The sequence below is a fragment of the Phocoena sinus genome, chromosome 11 (assembly GCF_008692025.1).
Source record: "Phocoena sinus isolate mPhoSin1 chromosome 11, mPhoSin1.pri, whole genome shotgun sequence".
Taxonomy (NCBI): Eukaryota; Metazoa; Chordata; class Mammalia; order Artiodactyla; family Phocoenidae; genus Phocoena; species Phocoena sinus.
In genome coordinates this window covers 24,277,925-24,298,192 of record NC_045773.1, presented here as the reverse complement: position 1 = coordinate 24,298,192, position 20,268 = coordinate 24,277,925, and the positions used below count along the sequence as shown (strand labels likewise).

The window sequence follows — 20,268 nt, the reverse complement described above, 5'->3', positions numbered from 1 at the left end:
ACAGGCATATGAAAAGATGCTCAACACCATTAATCATCAGAGAAATGCAAATCAAAACTACAATGAGATGTCAGCTCACACCTGTCAGAATGACTATCATCAAAAGACCACAAATAACAAATGCTGGAGAGGGTGTGGAGAAAAGGGAACCCCTGTGCACTGTTGGTGGGAATGTAAATTGGTGCAGCCACTATGGAGAACAGTATGGAGGTTCTTCAGAAAAGTAAAAATAGAATTACCGTATGATCCAGTAATTCCACTGCTGGGTATATATCTAAAGAAAACAAAAACACTAATTTGGAAATATACGTGAACCCTAATGTTCACAGCAGCATTATTTACAATAGCCAAGATACGGAAACAACATAAGTTTTCATCAACAGATGAACAGATAAAGATGTTACACACACACATATACACACATGTACACACATTCTATAGAATATTACTCATCCATTAAAAAAATGAAATTTCGCCATTTGCAACAATGTGGATGGACCTAAAGGATATTATGCTCAGTGAAGTAAGTCAGAGAAAGACAATTACTGTATGTTATCAAAATAAAACAAACTAGTGAATATAACAAAAAAGAAACAGATACAGAAAGCAAACTAGAGGTTACCAGCGGGGAGAGGAAAGGGGGAAGGGGCAAGACAGGGGTAAAGGACTTATCGGTAGAAACTATTACGCATAAAATAGATAAGCAACAAGGAGTGGGACTTCCCTGGTGGTGCAGTGGTTAAGAATCCGCCTGCCAATGCAGGGGACACGGGTTCCATCCCTGGTGCGGGAAGATCCCACATGCCACAGAGCAACTACTGAGCTTACTAAGCCCGTGTGCCAAAACTACTGAGCCTGCACTCTCGAGCCTGCGAGCCACAACTACTGAGCCCTCGTGCCACAACTACTGGAGCCCACGCGCCTAGAGCCCGTGGTCCGCAACAAGAGAAGCCACCGCAATGAGAAGGCCAAGCACCGCAACGAAGAGTAGCCCCCGCTCGCCGCAACTAGAGAAAAGCCCGCGCACAGCAACGAAGACCCAACGCAGCCAAAAAAAAAGATAAACAAGGACATATTGTACAGCACAGGGAATGGAGTCAGTATTTTATCATAACAATAAATGGAGTATAATCTATAAACATTTGAATCACTATGTTGTACCCCTGAAACTAATATTGTAAATCAATTATACTTTAAACAAGAAAGCTGTGGGGGAGAGAAAGAGTGCTGAGATCAAAAGGTTTCAGAACCACTGACCTATAAAAAAGCAGAATTGAAGCTACTGAAGGAGATGGACAGAGAAACCTATGAGCACAGTGTTAGGCAACCAGGAAGAGAGAAAATGGTAACTAGAACTAAGGTGTGGCTCTAAAGAAAGCTGTCAGACAAGATAAATGCTTCCTGGAGGAGACGTTGTCAAAACTGATGCCTGGTTGACAAGTAGGATTTAGCCACGCTAGGAATAAGGGATGAAAGGCACAACGATGTTGACACTGTGGAGACCACATGTGCAAAAAGGCAGAAGCAACTCAGGATCTCAAAGCAGCCCTGGGAAAGGGGGCTAAACCAGAGGCTGGAGAAGACAGAGGAGTGATGACGGTGTTCATGATGGCAGCCTCAACTAGGCCAGGCAGCAGCTGCTTGAGAGAAGAAGATCGCTTCCGAGATATTTTGGAATAGCATTGATGGGACTCTGGGAGTGACAAGATGCACAGAATTAAACAGAGGAACCCAGCACAAATAGCCAATTCTCTATAGTGGAAGAGCTAATGGGTGTCTAAGACTTGGTCACACAACAGTGGAAGGCAGTCAGTGGCAGCCAGCAAACCCTAGCAAAGGTAGTGATGAAGATGAAAGAAAACCCAATGCCTGGAAGTGCCTGATAAATGTGATTAGTAATAGCGGTTGTTACGACTATTATTGGAGCTCTCCTTATAACTGAACATCAGGACAAATAAAGATGAATTTGATTCTGTTCGATGTAAAACGTGATCAAAATCAGCTGTTAAACTGTGCTGTGGGCTAATCATCTATTATGTGAGTAAGGTTGAAAGTTATATTCAGGTAGAGCTGATATTACAGAATCAAATGTGGGCCAAGCAAACAAAGGGGAGGTCTCCAGCTATTTTATGGAAACTTTATTTTAAAATACATGTATTGTTTGGGCCTCCTCAGGCAAGGTCCACGTGATACAGACAGAGCATCCTCTTTCCACCTGCTTAATAACCCTGGGGGGAGGATTTAAAGTCAAAATAATGATGCAGTGGAAAAAGGGTCAGGAAGCCTGCACCACAAATGAGGAAAATCCAGCCTCTTGGAGGGCAAGGCTCTGGTGATGGGCAGGCAGAGCAGGATGGGGTCCAGTCATTGCTGAAGCTTAGATACACGCCACAAATTAAAATCAGAAGGCTAAAGCCCGCAGGCAAACACGAGAACAAGATGAGTGGGTAATCAGTAAAATGATGGTTGGGGACCATAAAGCAAGCAACTTTAATTCTGCAAAGCATGCTGATGGAGACGGGGACAGAAATCTGGAGAGCCTATTGATAAAATGAGTTCATCGGGGAGGTATCCATGTCACAGAGGGGTTGGGATAATAGGATTTTATAAAAGTGATGAGAAACTGGGATTTATAACCAGAAAGGTAAGAAAGGGATCTTTAATATTGCTTCTCATGTAGAGATGCGTCGCCCTCTAAGACAAATTCTGGCATTAACACTCAAATTAACAAATGGAGCTTCCCTGGTGGCTCAGTGGTTGAGAGTCCGCCTGCTGATGCAGGGGACACGGGTTCGTGCCCTGGTCCAGGAAGATCCCACATGCCGCAGAACGGCTGGGCCCATGAGCCATGGCCGCTGAGCCTGCGTGTCCGGAGCCTGTGTTCCACAACGGGAGAGGCCACAACAGTGAGAGGCCCACGTACCGCAAAAAAAAAAAAAAATTAACAAATGAAATGAATGAAGAGGATGAACTCATAAATTTTATAAAAGACTCACAACACAGGTCCTCTAAATTGTGATTTATTTAACAAATGCTGGTTTATACACAGTTGGGAAACCTATTCAATGTCATTAGCAACTCTGAGAATCAGACTTAAGTTCAAAATTTACTATGTAGATTAGACTTTCCCCAAATGTGGCAAATGGACAGCCTAGCTGTCTCTCACTTGAGATATTTCTGGAAAATGCACACTTCAGGGCCCCAATTCAGATCCATTTCACTGGAATCCTTGGGTCACAGGAATGTGAAACTTACAAACACTGAAATTTGAAAGCCACCAGGGGAAAGCAAGTACATCTCAAAGGAAGGGCTTTTACATACTCAACTGTTCTCAATCAACACAAGAAATAAAGTAATACTTGGAATTTTTGGAGCTGAAGAAAGAATTTTACAACAGGAGGTGTCTTTGGATATTGAAATGAGTTACCAAAGAAGACGCAGCTTGTAAAAATCTCTGAACCTTCCTTTATATAAGATGCAGTCAGAACAAAATAGTGAATATAACAGAAAAGAAAGAGTCACAGATACAGACAACAAACTAGTGGTTGCCAGTGGGGAGAGGAAGCAGGGAGGGACAAGACAGGGGTAGAGGATTAAGAGATAGAAAATACTATGTATAAAATAAATAAATAAGCTACCAGGATATATTGTACAGCAGAGGGAATATAGCCAATGTTTTATAATAAGTATAAATGGAGTATAACTTTTAAAAATTGTGAATCACTATATTGTACATCTGAAACATGTAATACTGTAGATCAACTATACCTCCCTCCAAAATGACTCGATGCTAGTTTAAAAAAAAAAAAAAAGATGCAGTGGGCAAGTTATTTAACCTCTCAGAGCCTCACTTTCTTCGTCTTTAAAATGGGGATAAAAAATAATGTAAGTCTGTTAAGAAGACTGACCCAGCTAATACATTTACTATGTGCACATTTACATTTACTATGCCTGGCACAGAGCAAATGCCTGATGGGTATAAAATATCATTGTTTGGATGAAATATCTGATTAAAATGATATAACTAGTTTCTCATTCAGAAGAGAAGAGTGTCAATTACATTTCTACCCTTAGCGCTGAAAGTCTCTGAAGTACAAGTAAGGATCCTTCAGCGGGCAGCTTCTCACAAAGAAAGAAACAAACTGTCCTGCCCCCTGCTGGGCAACAGGGTATTAACAGAGAGAAAAAGAAATGAGAGACGTCTGCAGCATCAGCATCAGGCCAGAGAGGTTTCACTGTGTGGAGGGGTCAGCTTCAAAGAACAAACAGTATCTCTCTTTGTCTACTTTCATGTCTCTTTTCAATCTCAGATTATGATGTCACGCTGACCTTTGGAGAAAAGGGCACTGTTCTACACGGTTCTGATAAGCTGCCTCCTAAAAAACACTTCCTAGACACTAGCAGTACTTCTTACCAAGAGGACAAGACGACAATTGTGTCATTTAATAGTGGCCTTAGGAAAGAGACACTGATGACAAAGACAATTTCCTAATGTCCCTGAAAAATGGTCTTTGTAAGTATCACTGAGTCAAATGTGGACGGTATGTGTGTGCATGTGAATGTGCATACTACATATATTTTGTTCCTTCACTGAAATACATAAGAATTCTACAGTTAAGTTCATGTAACATTTTTATAGCTCAGAAGAAGACATACAATAAAAAGACTTGATCACTAATTTTTAAATTTTCCTTTTTTGTTTCATTGTCTTTTACAAGTACAGAATTCCTTATGGAAGAAATTTTTAAAGGTATTTATCTTTAAAGCTGCTTTTTAACGATACTTAAACGCATCTCTAAGATCTAGATTCAAAACTCAGGTTTTTGCCCTTTAATATGAGGTCAGGCAAGTCACTTAATCTCTTTAAGCTCTAATTTTTGTCTCTAAGACGAGGAAATGCCTACTTAGTTTTCTTGTGAGGCGAAAATGAAATAACGTATAGGAAACTGCTTTACAAACGGTAACCAATCACATAAACGTAACTTAAAGTCAAAATGAATCACGTAATTAATCCAAAATGGTTGCTCTCCACAAAATTTTAGAAATGATCTGCAAAGGTACAACTGCCATTCCAGAGGTATGATTCTTAAAGCACCCAGAACAGCCAAGCTACTAAAGGAATGGTATCATGAAGGCATCTATTTTTGGTTGAGGACAAGGCCTTGATGTGTCCCTGTGTGTTGACAAAGACTCTCTGATTGACCAAACTTTAGTTGGGCTCCTCCAAGCCTTCTTCTTGGCCTTGGCCCTCATTCTGTCTTTGGCCTGCCTAGCCCCATTTTAGCAAAGAATCATACTAAGTCATCTTCCCCACCCTTGATATCTGATTATCTTAACCTGTCTTCAGCTACAATCTTGTTAGCTGACCACATGGATGCAAGCAATTTTTGAATGGACACAATGTCAAACAGAACAACTAAATTAGTTTACCCCCAACATTAGCTATAATCGCACAAAATCTTTCTCATTGTTTTTCAAAAGTTCCTCACAGAGAACTTTCTTCTCCTTCCTAACCCATTTGCTATTCACTTGAAATCTAACACATGATGGCTCCTGCTAGAAAACTGTAATTTTTTCCAATTATTTTAAAGCATAAAAGCAAAACTTATATTTCCTACTTATCAATGAGAGACAGAATTTTGATTATTACCACAAAGGGTAAATCAAGCAAATATGAAAGGATCTGATGTAAAAACAATGGCGCATTAAAAATTTCTATCCCTATTCAAGTGACAGCTGCAAAAAGGAAAGAAAAATAAAGAGCTAATTAGTGATGAAATGAAAAAAAATTAACTATTTAAAACACCTATTAAAGACATTAACATTCAGGGCACCTGAAGACATATTCACCCAATTTGATGCTAACTCACTCGTTTTAGTCCTCAGATTTTTAGCCTCATCATCATTTTTCAAGAGTAAGGAAGTTATTTCACAAGCTTCCAAAACAAACTTTTTTTTTTTTTTTTTTTGCGGTACGCGGGCCTCTCATTGTTGTGGCCTCTCCCGTTGTGGAGCACAGGCTCCAGACACGCAGACTCAGCGGCCATGGCTCACGGGGCCAGCCGCTCCGCGGCATGTGGGATCTTCCCCGACCGGAGCACGAACCCATGTCCCCTGCATAGGCAGGCGGACTCTCAACCACTGCGCCACCAGGGAAGCCCCAAAACAAACATTTTATTAGGTGTATTTCATTATGTACTTTTTTTTATTGTTGCATCTACCTTTTTAGCAGGGCCATTGTGAAAGGAAATACCTTAAGGAAAACAGTTTTACATAAACCAGTTTTCCCCCCAAAGGCTGTGTTAGTTCCAGGCAGCTAAAAGAAGTAAAACTTTGGAGAAGCCCCACTAGGTTTCAAATTCTTTATTCTCATTATTTGAAACCAAATATGCCAAGTTACAGATGAACACATGGCACATTCCTAGTCAACTAATTTGAACATTATCTTGGAGGCTAAACCCATTTAGAGTATGTATCAGTTGGTTGCTACTTTTCCATGTTTAAAAGAGAGTATCTTCCATAGGGGGAAGGGGGAAGGGGGAAGGGGGAAGGGGGAAGGGGGAAGGGGGAAGGATTAGCTAAACATCCATTTTACAGCCCAAAACACAATGTATTTACATTATCTCAATTTTTCACCCATTTCCCACACCCCTACTACCAGCCTCTGGCAAACACCAATTTGTACTCTGCTTCTATGAGTTCTCATGTATAAGTGAGATCACAGAGTATTTGTCTTTCCCTGTACCACAGAGGCCCATCCCTGCTGACACAAATTACAGGATTTCCTTCCTTTTTATGGCTGAATAGTATTTCACTGTACATACATACAACCACATTTTCTTTTTTTAAAAAAAAACAACCTTATTGGAGAATAATTGCTTCACAATGTTGTGGTAGTTTCTGCTGTATAACAAAGTGAATCAGCTATATGTATACATATATCCCCATATCCCCTTCCTCTTGCGACTCTCTCCCACCCTCCCTATCCCACCTCTCTAGGTGGTCACAAAGCACGGAGCTGGTCTCCCTGGGTTGTGCAGCTGCCTCCCACTAGCTATCTATTTTACATTTGGTAGTGTATATATGTCCATGCCACTCTCTCACTTCATCCCAGCTTACCCTTCCCCCTCCCCGTGTCCTCAAGGTCCATTCTCCACGTCTGTGTCTTTATTCCTGTCCTGCCCCTATTTTTTTTTTTAAGATTCCATATATATGTGTTAGCATACGGGATTTGTTTTTCTCTTTCTGACATACTTCACTCTGTATGACAGACTCTAAGTCCATCCACCTCACTACAAATAACTCTTTTGTTTCTTTTTATGGCTGAGTAATATTCCACTGTATATATGTGCCACATCTTCTTTATCCACTCATCTGTTGATGGACACTTTGGTTGCTTCCATGTCCTGGCTAGTGTAAACAGAGCGGAAATGAACATTGTGGTGCATGTCTCTTTCTGAATTATGGTTTTCTCAGGGTATATGCCCAGTAGTGGGATTGCTGGGTCGCATGGCAGTTCTATTTTTAGTTTTTTAAGAAACCTCCATACTGTTCTCCATAGTGGCTGTATCAATTTACATTCCCACCAACAGTGCAAGAGGGTTCCCTTTTCTCCATATCCTCTCCAGCATTTGTAGATTTTCTGATGATGGCCATTCTGACCAGTGTCAGGTAATACCTCATTGTAGTTTTGATTTGCATTTCTCTAATGATTAGTGATGTTGAGCATCCTTTCATGTGTTTGTTGGCAATCTGTATATCTTGTTTGGAGAAATGTCTATTTAGGTCTTCCGCCCATTTTTGGATTGGGTTGTTTGTTTTTTTGATTCTGAGCTGCTTGTATATTTTGGCGATTAATCCTTTGTCAGTTGCCTCGTTTGCAAATATTTGCTCCCATTCTGAGGGTTGTCTTTTCGTCTTGTTTATGGTTTCCTTTGCTGTGCAAAAGCTTTGAAGTTTCACTAGGTCCCATTTGTTTATTTTTATTTCCATTTCTCTAAGAGGTGGGTCAAAAAGGATCTTGCTGTGATTGATGTCATGGAGTGTTCTGCCTAGGTTTTCCTCTAAGAGTTTTATAGTGTCTGGCCTTACATTTAGGTCTTTAATCCATTTTGAGTTTATTTTTCTGTACGGTGTTAGGAAGTGTTCTAATTTCATTCTTTTACATGTAGCTGTCCAGTTTTCCCAGCGCCACTTATTGAAGAGGCTGTCTTTTCTCCATTGTATATTCTTGTCTCCATTAACAAAGATAAGGTGACCATATGTGTGTGGGTTTATCTCTGGGCTTTCTATCCTGTTCCATTGATCTATATTTCTGTTTTTGTGCCAGAACCATACTGTGTTGATTACTGTAGCTTTGCAGTATAGTCTAAAGTCTGGGAGCCTGATTCCTCCAGCTCCTTTTTTCTTTCTCAAGACTGCTTTGGCTATTTGGAGTCTTTTGTGTTTCCATACAAATTGTGAAATTTTTTGTTCTAGTTCTGTGAAAAATGCCATTGGTAGTTTGATAGGGATTGCAATGAATCTGTAGATTGCTTTGGGTAGTATAATCATTTTCACAACGTTGATTCTTCCAATCCAAGAACATGGTATATCTCTCCATCTGTTTGTATGCTCTTTGATCTCTTTCATCAGTGTCTTACAGTTTTCTACATACAGGTCTTTTGTCTCCTTAGGTAGGCTTATTCCTAGGTTTTTTTGTTTGTTTGGTTTTGGTTTTTGGCAATGGTAAATGGGAGTGTTTCCTTAATTTCTCTTTCATATTTTTCATCATTAGTGTATAGGAATGTGAGAGATTTCTGTGCCTTAATTTTGTATCCTGCTACTTTACCAAATTCACTGACTAGCTCTAGTAGCTTTCTGGTAGCATCTTTAGGATTCTCTGTGTATAGTATCATGTCATCTGCAAACAGTGACAGTCTTACTTCTTCTTTCCTGATTTGGATTCCTTTTATTTATTTTTCTTCTCTGATTGCTGTAGCTAAAACTTCCAAAACTATGTTGAAGAATAGCGGTGAGAATGGGCAACTTTGTCTTGTTCCTGATCTTAGAGGAAATGCTTTCACTTTTTCATCATTGAGAACGATGTTGGCTGTGGGTTTGTCATACATTGCATTTATTATGTTGAGGTAGGTTCCCTCTATGCCAACTTTCTGGAGAATTTTTATCATAAATGGGTGTTGAATTTTGTCAAAAGCTTTTTCGGCATCTATTGAGATGATCATATGGTTTTTATCCTTCAGTTTTTTAATATGGTGTATCACATTGACTTTCGTATATTGAAGAATCCTTGCATTCCTGGGATAAATCCCACTTGATCATGGTGTATGATCCTTTTAATGTGCTGGTGGATTCTGTTTCCTAGTATTTTGTTGAGGATTTTTGCATCTATGTTCATCAGTGATATTGCCCTGTAGTTTTCTTTTTTTGTGACATCTTTGTCTGGTTTTGATAGCACGTTGATGATGGCCTTGTAGAATGAGTTTGGGAGTGCTCCTCCCTCTGGTATATTTTGGAAGACTTTGAGAAGGATAGGTGTTACCTCTTCTCTAAATGCCTGATAGAATTCACCTGTGAAGCCATCTGGTCCTGGGCTTTTGTATGTTGGAAGATTTTTAATCACAGTTTCAATTTCAGTGCTTGTGACTGGTCTGCTTATATTTTCTATTTCTTCCTGGTTCACTCTTGGAAGGTTGTGCTTTTCTAAGAATTTGTCCGTTTCTTCCAGGTTGTCCATTTTCTTGGCATACAGTTGCTTGTAGTAATCTCTTACGATCCTATGTATTTCTGCAGTGTCAGTTGTTACTTCTCCTTTTTCATTTCTAATTCTGTTGATTTAAGTCCTCTCCCTTTTCTCCTTGATGAGTCTGGCTAATGGTTTACCTATTTTGTTTATCTTCTCAAAGTACCAGCTTTTAGTTTTATTGATCTTTGTTATTGTTCATTTCTTTTTCATTTATTTCTGATCTGATCTTTATGAATTCTTTGCTGCTGCTAACTGAGTTTCTTTTTCTTCTTCTTTCTCTAATTGCTTTAGGTGTATGGTTAGGTTGTTTATTTGAGATGTTTCTTGTTTCTTGAGGTAGGATTGTATTCTATAAACTTCCCTCTTAGTACACCACATTTTCTTTTTCCACTCATCCATTCATAGAAAGCTGGGTTGCATCTGTGTCTTGGCTATCATAAATAATACTGTGATGAACATGGGGGGTGCAGACATCTCTTTGAGAGTGATTTCATTTCCTTCAGATATATTCGAATTGCTGGATCCTATGGTAGTTCTATTTTTAATTCTTTGAGGAACCTCCATAACGTTTTCCATAGTAGCTGTACCAATGTACACATTCCCTCAATGAATGCCTACAACAATCCACCCAAGAAGGTAGTTATCTCCTTTTTACAATTAAAGAAAAGACTTAGAAAAGTTAATTGACTTGTCTGGTTTCATGGTCACTTCTGACCAGATGCAGCCCATACTCTTTGCCCTATACCTGTAGTCTGTGATAGTGGCAAATTTGCACAAGCATGTAGGAGTTTATTTGAAGTAAAAATCACTGTTTTGCGCAGAGTTGTAGAGAAGGCAGGGAAAGAGTGTGGGCGGTATTAGAATTAATTTCTTCCACAGTCTGTGCTGGGATTCACCATGAGGTAGTAAAAATTTACATACGGGAATATAAAATGAATATCTTCTAAAAAATGTAAATGAGACCCAAGGATATGACTATATATATTGATGGCCTACAGGAAGGTTAGTGCAATGCTTTAATATTTTCTCATGTGAATAATAAAATTAACTTACCACAATCAAGCAAGCCTAGAAAAAAAATTAAGGCAACAGCTATTCTTCAAAGTTACCATAATTATTAAAATAAAATCTCATTAACCCTGTGCCAACTTATTTCAGATAATGCCAATTCCGGAAAACTGTTACCCCGGAGGCAACTTTATGCGTTATGTTGTAATACAAACAATGAATAATCTTTGAACCTGGATAATTCAAAATCTATCATTTCTGATCTCTTACGTGTTAAATTCATATAGTGTTACTTTTATCCCTTCTCCACTTGTGAAAAAGCTCTCCCCTTAAATCTTTAACATACTTTCAACTTTCAAAATGAAAGATTCCAAAGATATTCTAAATCTGGGAACAACTACACAATATGCAGGTGATGAAAACATTAATATGGCAGAGTTCATGGATTTCTTCCTCTCTCTTTCCCAACGAGTTTCCTCCCTGACCTCCACTGGCTGAAAAGAAAAGGGACAAACTGATATAGTTTTCCACATCGGACTTAAAATGGAGGCTGCCTTCCACTGGACGAACAGGACCTGTTGAGAAGAAACTGTACACATTTCTGTGCAGCACATCTAAGGAAATGAATGGTGGTACAGGATGGTGTAAATGACAGCAAAGTCCTCACACACTGAGGAGCTAGAGAAAAGAGAAGCCAGAAGATTTCAGTGAGAGCTGTCAATTAGTCAGTAATTTTGGACCACCTTCAATATCTCATAAAAACACGAGTGAAGATCAAAATTCTTTTTGGGACCATGCTTCTTTAAATGCTACACTGCTCTAGGACCGGACAGCGTGAGTATAGCGTTATAAACATGACGTGTGTATGCCAGCTTCTGGCACCTGCTATCCACAGAGGTCTCTATAGCGACAAGCCTTTCGTAAGTATCTGGACATCCTGAGATATGCCCTTTGCCCACTGTACATGCTCCAAAGTGAGGTATGGTGGCAGTCTCTTCCTGTAAACTACATGTATGAAAAATTATGGTCATATTCCCAACTGACACATCCTGAGTTCAATGGTAGACATTCTTACCATCAATGCAGAGTACTCAGAGAACAGAGCTAAAATGAAAACTATATGGTAGACACTTCAGTCTTAACTAAAACAAAATAGTGCCCACAAATAAACTATCATAACAAACACTTAACTACTATCTACTTAATTCTGTTACCTACCCTTGGTGAAAAATAGAATTCCTTTGGAACTAGTATCTGAACCTGTACATAGAAGGCCAAGTTGAAAGCTTTTCAGTTCAAGAAGGTAACTCTAAAACCATAATGAAATAATTCTATTTCAGACACTTAAGAAGATATACTTCACAATCTCATAATGTATCACAGATTTGGGTTGTTACAGTTTTGAATGCAAAGTTTATAAACTCATTTAAAAGTCCTTCTCAAATTATGGAGATTTCCATTTGCTATTTTTTTACCAAAAACTTGGAGAAAAAAATACATTTGATTGTCTATGTAGACGCTTTCCATCCTCACTGTGTTTGAGCTCACGATAAGCACTGATTTATAACCATTTTAGAGGGCGTTTACAGAAAAGAGATTTTCTGAAACATGAAAACAAAGAAACTCCACTGTAGCTATATAGTTGTTTTTTTAATATACTATAAATTAAATTTCTATAAATAAAACCATACCCTCTTAATGACTTAAACCATCTTCTCAGAAGTGTCTCACATTATGCAGGGGCAAACAACAACTGCAGTTTTAGGTTTCTCTGCCAGCTTCTCTGCCACCTGATCCATTAAAATGGAACTCTAAAATGAATTCTTTTAAAAATTAAAAAGAGGAAAGAAAAGAAAAAATATTCATTTCTGCTTTCTCTTGTTTAAAAGTTGAGATTTTCATCTTTTGATATATAAAGTAAGACACACTTGAATTTTAACTAAATGAATCACCTAATTTCCTCTGAAAAACACAGATAGACATTCTGCTCCAGGGAGATACTGAAGAGCATTTCTTCTGTTGCCGGAAACTTCTCTCAGGAAGAGCTAACATGAGAGGCCCATTTCTGTGATGTCTCAGCATCTTTCATACACACAGCTCCAATGCAGCTGAAATCCTAGAGCCTAATTAAGCGGATCTAACCCCAAAAAAGGACACTTGCTGATTTCAATACCGAACTGACTCTCCAGGAGATAAATCTCCCAGTCCTAGTTGAGTCTCTCAGAGACTCACCAAAAAGGACAAAAGGGAAAAAAAAAAACACATAGTTAAACTAATCACCTTCCCATGTCAAGATAACAAAGCAGACCAAGGCGGGGTTGGGGGGAGGTGCAGGCAGAATAAGACTAACATAACAAAACCAAGGGAAGGGAGGGAAAGAAAGGTTATTTCGTCATCTTTAAAGATCTTCCTGCTACCGATTTTATTATATTCAAAACTTTCCAAATATTGGACAACCAGTCTGTCTCACGGCTTTTTTCTTTTAAGCACCTGGAGCTCGTACCCAAGAAAGGCACTCTTGAAACACCTGGAAAAAATCCTCTTTATCCAGAGTGGACCAGATTTTGCAAACTGTCCACAGGGACTCAGTGTCACACTTTACCCAGCCTGTAGTGTATTTATTTTAAGTTAATTAGTTTCCAATATATAATTTCAGAGCAATGCTTCTCAACTGGGGGTGACATCACTCCTCCTCCTGCCCCAAGGGATGTATGGCAATATCTGAAGACATTTTTTGTTTTCACAACTAGAGGAATGCCACTAGCAGGGAAGGGATAGAGGGCAAGGATGTCGCTAAACATCTCACAATGCACAGAAGTCCCACAACCAGAGGTGTCCAGACTAAAATGTCTATCGTGTCAAGCTTGGGAAACCCTGCCCTAGAGAAATCAGTGATAGCATTTTTGTTGCCTTCATTCATTGAGACCATTGTTTCTCAGCAGGTAATAAACTTTATGACTCAAAACTCTTCGTTAACTCTAACATATCCCTCCAAGAAGTCTGAAAAATAGGCAAATATTTACTTATTTCCCACTTTTAAAAAATAAGACACTCGAGACTTCCCTAGTGGTCCAATGGTAAAGAATCCATCCTGCAATGCAGGAGACGCAGGTTCGATCCCTGGTCGGGGAACTAAGATCCCGCATGCCGCAGAGCAACTAAGCCCGCGCACTACAACGGAGAGCCCGCGTGCCACAACTAAAGACCTGACGCAACCAAAAAAAAGAGAAACTCAATGAACACATATGCTTGTGCATATTAGCCAAATTCACATTTTAAATCCATCTAACACTTGCGAGCTTTCTTATACATTACCTCACAGCTACATATGCCTTACCACAGCCCCAGAAAGGAGAAGCATCATGCTCATTGGGAAGAGAAGGAAACTGGACTTGAGGGAAATAAAGCAATTTGTCTGGATTTTCCCAATGGGAAAATGACACTGTACTATGAGGAAGTTACTATTATTATCCGCATTGAAAAGGAAGACATTGGGCCCCAGAGAGGTTAAGAAACTTGCCCAAGGTCACACAGCTAGGAAGTAGCAGAGCTGAAATTTGAGCCCAGGCTATCAAGCTTCAGAGCCTACATCCTTAGCTACCTGCCAACGTTGTCATATAAAAGAGGATCAGTGAAAGAGAGGAAGGGTAAGAAAATTCTCACAGACCTAAAATATCAACATATGAGCTTCACCTCAAAACCAGGAAAAGAAACTTCATGCCTGAGCTGGTCTGTCAGAAGGAAGCTTCTTGGAAACACTTCTTTGAAATAAGGGATGGAGATAGGTGGGAAATTTTCTTTGAGTACAGTGAGCTTGTTTGTCATTTTAAACATATTTAGTGTATACAGACAGATGACCTAAAGACAGAATTAGGGATCCCTGACAAAGGCAGATATCGAAGAAGGAAAGGATGGAGCCTCTTCACGTGCCAGATGCAGCAAAATAACATATGTTATTTTAAACCCTCAATCTTGACTCTCACCAGGCATGTCCAATTTCCAGAATGTCCCTGAGATTGTAGAAGGCAAAAGATAGGATTTTTCGGGAAAACCAGCTTTCAGGCATCATAAAGCTATACAACTTCACCATCTGATCACCAACCAAATTCAGAGAAATAATCATTCAATGAGAGAGTGTAACAGGAGACGCTGACACAGCCAGAGAAGGCAAATGGAGTCAGTTTAAGAACACCGTTAGAAATGCCTATGAAGAATCAATCATTTCCAATAGTCCTAGGAGTAGTCTTGTCAAGTAAGGACTCTACAGAACGACAGCAAAATACCAAATCCCAGCATTGTTAAGCCATTTCCTATAGTAATTACATGAGGTTTCATTCCTAACCTCTCCAAACGCTGTTATGTCTGTCTCTTTTCTACAGTGGCAAAGGCAGAGAGTTTAAGAGCAGAGAACCATTTTGCTTCAAACAAGCCACACTGAACGGACAATGCCGCAAAAGAAGTCTTTATTCTGTCAGCCAGCCTGCTCCTCGATAACCAGCCGAGAATGAGTCTGCAATGCACAACTCTGTAGCAATCACGGAAAACAGATGCCCGAGATGACTGCAGGTAAAACTGATGCGGCTTGCCTCTCAGGACCACTTGGTAGGGAATGTGATCGGTTTTATCTCCCCTCCAAGGGGAGGACTGCTGGGCTTCCAAGTGTTTGTGAAAACAAGTCAGGTGCTACAAGAAATGAAAAATGGTCTTGACAGGACAAAGAGCTGCATTTTCCAGACTCGATGGACACAAAGCCAGGACTGTTAACCCTTCAGGAATCAAGCCACACTATAGCAGATGATGATATGAACCCAGAAAGTTTCAGGAGGTCAACAGGGCAGTGGTGGGAACTGCTTCCCATTTTCATTCCGGCAATTCACTCTCCTGTATCCAGCACTCATAACAGAACGACTGCATTTCAACAGGTAAAAATCACTTCAAAAGCCCAGGTCCTTTAAGGCAGGCAATCCATGAATAATCACAGCTCAACTGGTTCTACTTTTTCCTCTCCAACAAAAACCATGAACATGTCCTGGGAAGGGGTTCCCATCGGCACCTCCTTGAAAATCCATTTCTCTCTTCTCCAAATCAGAAATTCTGTACAGTTGTTTGCAGACCTCTCTGATGATGGAAAAGAGATCTTTGCAGCAAAGATGGTTCTCAGAGCACCTATTCATTCTCCCCAAACTAGCCTCTCTTAGGAATCTCATTACCGCGCAGCAGATGGACAGGGAGGTACAGAGAGCAGGAAGGGGGTGGGGAAAGAACCAAAAATGCACAGCTCTCGGAAAGACGCCATCATTATCCTACTTTATAATAATCCCAAGAAAGTAGCAAACCTCTCACTGCTCATTTATTCATGTACTGGAGAACCATGAAACAGGGCTCTGGGGAAGCAAGAATGCTATCAGTAACAATAATGATCCTGTTTCTACTTGTTCCTTTGGTTACATCATGTCTGGTGTGTTTATTATGGGTCAGCCACTCCCCCGAAGTGCTTTACATGCTGTTCTCATATAATCCTTGCAACACCATTGAAGTACGTACTATTGCTTCCACCCATTTTGCCAAAGAGGAAACTGAGGTGCTCAGAGGCTAAATATCTCACCTACAGTCACACAACTAGTTAGTGGCTTGAGACAAGATTTAAAGTCTGGTCTGCACTTAGAAAAAGATATAGAGCAGCATTCTCTATATGGTATTCATGTATGCATCACTCTACCACCTCTAGGACGTGATCTAAATGCAGGCATAAGTGTACATACAAGGATATTCATTGCAGCATAATTTGGAACCAAAAAATGAAAACAACCTCTATTCACCAAAGTAGGGCTGGTTCAGTAAATTATGGTAAAGCCACACAATGTAATATATGCAGTCATTACAAAGGAAAACACAGAGCTAAGTGAGGGGATGATGGCAACATTTATATAGTACTCACTACCTGTCAGGCACTTCTCATATATTAGCTCATTTAGTCCTCACAACTACCCCAGAAAACTGAGGCACAGAGAAACAAAGCAACTCACCCAGTCACATGACTACCAAGTGCAAGAGCTGGGGCCCAATCCAGGCTATCAGATTGCTCTTAAGCAGGACCCTACACTAATGGTCACAAAACAACACAACCTCCTTGTTGGGAATGTATGCATATTCAGTTATTTTATTATAAACACACACACACACTTATAATGTTTATAATGAACATGAAAATTTGGGTTGGCCAGAAAGTTTATTTGGGGTTTTTCTGTAAGAAAACCCCGAACGAACTTTTTGGCCAACCAATACTTACTACAGTTAGTGGAATATCTAGCCCCCCCTACCCTGCCCCCACCAAAAACAGTACGGAGATGTCAAAATGGTATGATACTGAATTATCAAGAGATTCTCAGTTAGCATTACTTACTGCTGTGATTCATTCTCTCTCTGCTTCTCCCCCTCCCTCAAAATGGGAAGACAAATCTGAACATCTAGCTCTGCCATTGCAATAGTTGCTGATATTCCATTTCACTACCTTTACTATGTTTTCAAAACAACAATCATTTTAAAAGAAAGGAAATATCAGTTTTATTTACTCTAAATCAAAGTTCAATTTACCCTAAAGTTTTAAAGAAGTCCTGACAACTGAGGCCTTACGGAAAGATCACCTAAACCTGACAAAACGCTTAGAGGAAAAATTCATCAAAAGCCCAATAGTTTGCAGAAAGCAGACATCTACCATAAATCAGTTCCCTTTTTTTAAAAAAATCCTCTTTAAGATATGGTGAGAAAAAAATATTATCAATTAACATGACTTTTTGAATGGAATTTCGGAAATTCGTTTGTTTCTAGGATAAGCATAACTATGCATACACAGATTCAGTGCATGCCTGGGGCCTGCTGATTTCTTCCAGACATTTAAAAACAGCACCTCTTGGGACTTCCCTGGAGGTCCAGTGGTTAAGACTCCACACTTCCACTGAAGGGGGCACGGGTTCGATCCCTGGTTGGGGAACTAAGATCCTGCATGCAGCATGGCTCAGCCAAATAAATAAATAATAAAAACGGTACCTCTTATTTTGTCTGTTTTCATGTCTTTTTCACTTGGCTCAAAGTGCCATGGCAACAGACTATGTACTATTTCCTTGAGGTTTCAACACTGAGCCAAGAATATGGCAGAAAAATGGATACTCATCAACAAAGAAATTATAGGAACTAAATTAAGTCAACCAAACAGTGAGATTGGTTTTCGTAAGGGGCCGTGTCCCTTGAGTCACAATGCATATTTTCCATTATGGAGGTCAATGGATGGCCCTCATCATGGCGTCATCAGTCCCAAAGAATTTAATAATTAACATTATCTGACTAACATCATCTGACTTACCTGTTCTATTTTAGAAGTATAATATATGAAATCAACTCCTATAGAATGAAAATCTCTGGCAAACAGGATGAATCCTATTTATAGCTCTGGTGCTGGGAATGGGCTGATACCAAAGGGAAAGGCTACCCAACCTATAACAAGATTTTTATTAGGGGGCTTGATTTTTATGTAGTGACAAGTATTTGGTCCTCTCTCAACAACTGATTGTGGTGGTGACAACTATAAATGTACTAATGTTTGAGTGCCATTAAGCACAAGGGTCTCATTAGTGCTCTTAACAACCTTACAAAGTGTGTATTATTCACCCTACTTTACATAACAAAGAAAACTGAATTTTAAAATATTTAAGTAATTTACCCAAAGTCATTCAGCTAGAGAGCTGGAAGAGTTAGGAATCAAGCTCAGGATAGCCTAACCCCAAATCCACTAACCTCTAGTGCCTCTCCATCATATGTTGCCTTAAAATGTTGCCTGGAGAAGCTGTGAGACCGGCCTTTAGAAATACTCAACCAAGGCTGTACAGCCTTTTAGAATTAATTTTGTACAGAATTAAATCACTGTCTTAGAAATGCCAGTGGTTCCTTCCCTATGGAATCAATTCATTTTTTTTTGTAAACAAGTCAATGAACAATCTTCAACGTGGGTTGACAGGTAAGTAATGATGCTTCCTATACAATATTCACATTTCTGCAAAATCTGCCAAACTTCTTAATAAGTACATGACCCTGCTTAATATAATCAAAATATTTGCTGGCCTTAGCTAAATAATTTGATTTGACCATCCCAACCCTCAGTCCCATCTGTGGCTTTATTCTTGCTACTTATTAAATTCAGATAAACAGGTAGGAATGAACTATGCCTAACATTTCTTTGATTGTTTAATTAACAAACTATGGCCCTTTGCATTAGCCTTCCTAACATATTTAGTACTAATTAAACTTCACAGATTTAGCACAGCTCTTTCTACAAGGCACAGCACAAGTTAACAAATTAATCCTCAGAAAACGTCATTTGGGTAAGTGGGAAGTACCTGCTTCACTCAGAAGTAGGGATTCTAATGAGCTTTGGTGGTATTCAGTGTAGTATATGACCTAGAAGAAGGGAGAAGTCTTCACAGACATAGAGAACAGATCTGTGGTTGCTGACGGGGAGGGTTGCCGGGGAGGGATGGAGCGGGAGTTTGGGATTAGCAGATGCAAACCAGTATTTATACAATGGATAAACAATAAGGTCCCGGGACTTCCCTGGTGGTCCAGTGGGTAAGATTCTGTGCTCCCAATACAGGAGGCCTGGGTTCGATTCCTGGTCGGGCAACTAGATCCCACATACCACAACTAAAGAGTCCGCATGCCACAACTAAGAGTCTGCATGCCCCAACTAAAAGATCCGCATCCTGCATGCCGCAACAAATATCCCACATGCCGCTACTAAGACCTGGCACAGTCTAACTAAATAAATAATTTTTTTTAAAAAAAGTTCCTACTGTATCGCATAGGAAACTATATTCAATATCCTGTGATAAACCATAATGGGAAAGAATATAAAAAAGAATATATGTATAACTGAATCACTTTGCTGTACAGCACAAATTAGCACAACATTGTAAATCAACTATACTTCAATAAAAAATAAAAAAGAAGGGAGAAGTCCTGCTCTAGTGGGCATTGTAGTAGTTCTCCCCTTATCCCTGGGGGATATGTTCTAAGACCCACCCCAGTGGATGCCTGAAGCTGGAGACCGTACCAACACCTATGTTCTTCCCTAGACATACATACCCATGATAAAGTTTAATATATATGAGGCACAGCAAGAGATTAACAAAAATAATAAGAAAATGGAACAATTGTAACAATATACTGTAATGCATGCAGTTATGTGAATCTTATCTCTCTTCCTCTCAAAATCCCTTATTGCACACATTTAATGCCTTTTCCATCTTAACTAAGTACTTATCACACACTGTGGCCATGACTTTTGCAGTTTGAGGTGTGACAACAAAACTAGCACAAATTTCTTTTTCCTTCTTCACAATTTCATGGATATTAGATTCATTCTTACTGGAGATCTTAGCAACCTCTGCACACAATCTTTTTTTCCTCATTAAGTCAAGAACTCTCACCTACTCACTTCAAGGAGGCAGTTTACAGCTTCTCTT

The 20,268-nt window shown here is 39.5% G+C and overlaps 1 protein-coding gene across 22 annotated transcripts in view; it reads right to left on the bottom strand.

The window, feature by feature from the left end:
* Positions 1-20,268, bottom strand: part of MAGI1 (membrane associated guanylate kinase, WW and PDZ domain containing 1) — a 623,501-nt gene that overhangs the window by 368,267 nt on the left and 234,966 nt on the right. The window lies entirely within an intron of this gene.